Raw genomic sequence first — 1257 nt, 5'->3', positions numbered from 1 at the left:
GTGGCCGCTCCTCCGCCGGCCCCGGCGCGTCATCGGCCTGCGACCCACCGCCGCCCCGCCCCGCTAGGCCCCCGGCGTCCTTGCGCGCCCCCGGCGCTCCCGCCGCCTCCGGTCACCCGGACCGTCTCCCAGCTGCGGGACTGCAGGTCCACACCTTCGGCCCTCAACTCCAGCTGCTCCAGCTTTCTGCCGAGGGTCACTGTCCCCGGTGTTTGCCGCCGCTTCTCCGGCTCCACCACCGTGAAGCACCACAGGGCTGGCAAGATAGCTTTCCTTTCTGGGGTCTGCCCTGCCAGCGCCTTTCACTGGTTCAGCAAAAGGATGCTCAAAAACGGAAACGAACGTTTTACTGAAAAGTTTTCAGCTTTAAAAAGATGTGCAAGATATCCTTCTTGGTTTACTCTTCTGCTGTGTGTACAATTTAATGTAAAGGGTCCCGCACCTCCCGATTTTTAAAAAAGAATTAATAGGCAGTTTCCCATCAAAATTTGAAAGGCTTTTAAATTAATTTCAGACTTACCTTTTTTTCTTTAGTTGGGCCCATTTAGAGATAAGGTTTTCCTTTCTCTTCATTCCAAAAAGAAACAGCCACTGAAAGTAAAAAGATTAGCTGACTTGAGTACTCCTCTGTGGTCAGTTCCATCATTCAAGATTCATTTGTGAGGATAAAGTTGTAGCATATTATTAAAAACTATTTTCCATTCTGTGCTTTTATGAATATGTGTTTCCATGTCTAAGTATAATTTATTTTTTAAATTTCTGGCTGCACGGGGTCTTTGTTGCTGCCCATGGGCTTTCTCTAGCTGTGGGGGACGGAGCCTGCGCGTAGCTTAGTTGGGGTGCACAGACTTACTGTGGTGGCTTCTTTTGCTGCGAAGCACAGGCTTTAAGGCGCATGGGCTTCAGAAGTTGCAGCATGCATGCTCTAGGGTGCTCAGGCTCCAGTAGTTGTGGCTCGTGGGCTCTAGAGTGTGGGCTCAGTAGTTGTGGTGTGCAAGCTTGTGGTGTGCAAGCTATGGGCACACAGCATGTGGAACCTTCTTGGACAGGGATCGAACCCCTTTCACCAGCATTGGCAGGCAGATTCTTCTCCACTGTACCACCAGGGAAATCACTGTACCACTAAGGATAATCTTGGTGGTTATTTTTGTACTACTTTTCTAGGACTCCTGGATTATAATTTTCTAGGTAGAAAGCTAGGTGTTTTGTTTTTAGGGCCTTGAACTGACAAGTATAAAAATGTACAATCTGATTATC

Source organism: Bison bison, unplaced genomic scaffold (assembly GCF_000754665.1).
Source record: "Bison bison bison isolate TAMUID 2011002044 unplaced genomic scaffold, Bison_UMD1.0 scf7180017864470, whole genome shotgun sequence".
NCBI lineage: Eukaryota > Metazoa > Chordata > Mammalia > Artiodactyla > Bovidae > Bison > Bison bison.
Note: the sequence above shows the minus strand (reverse complement) of the source record.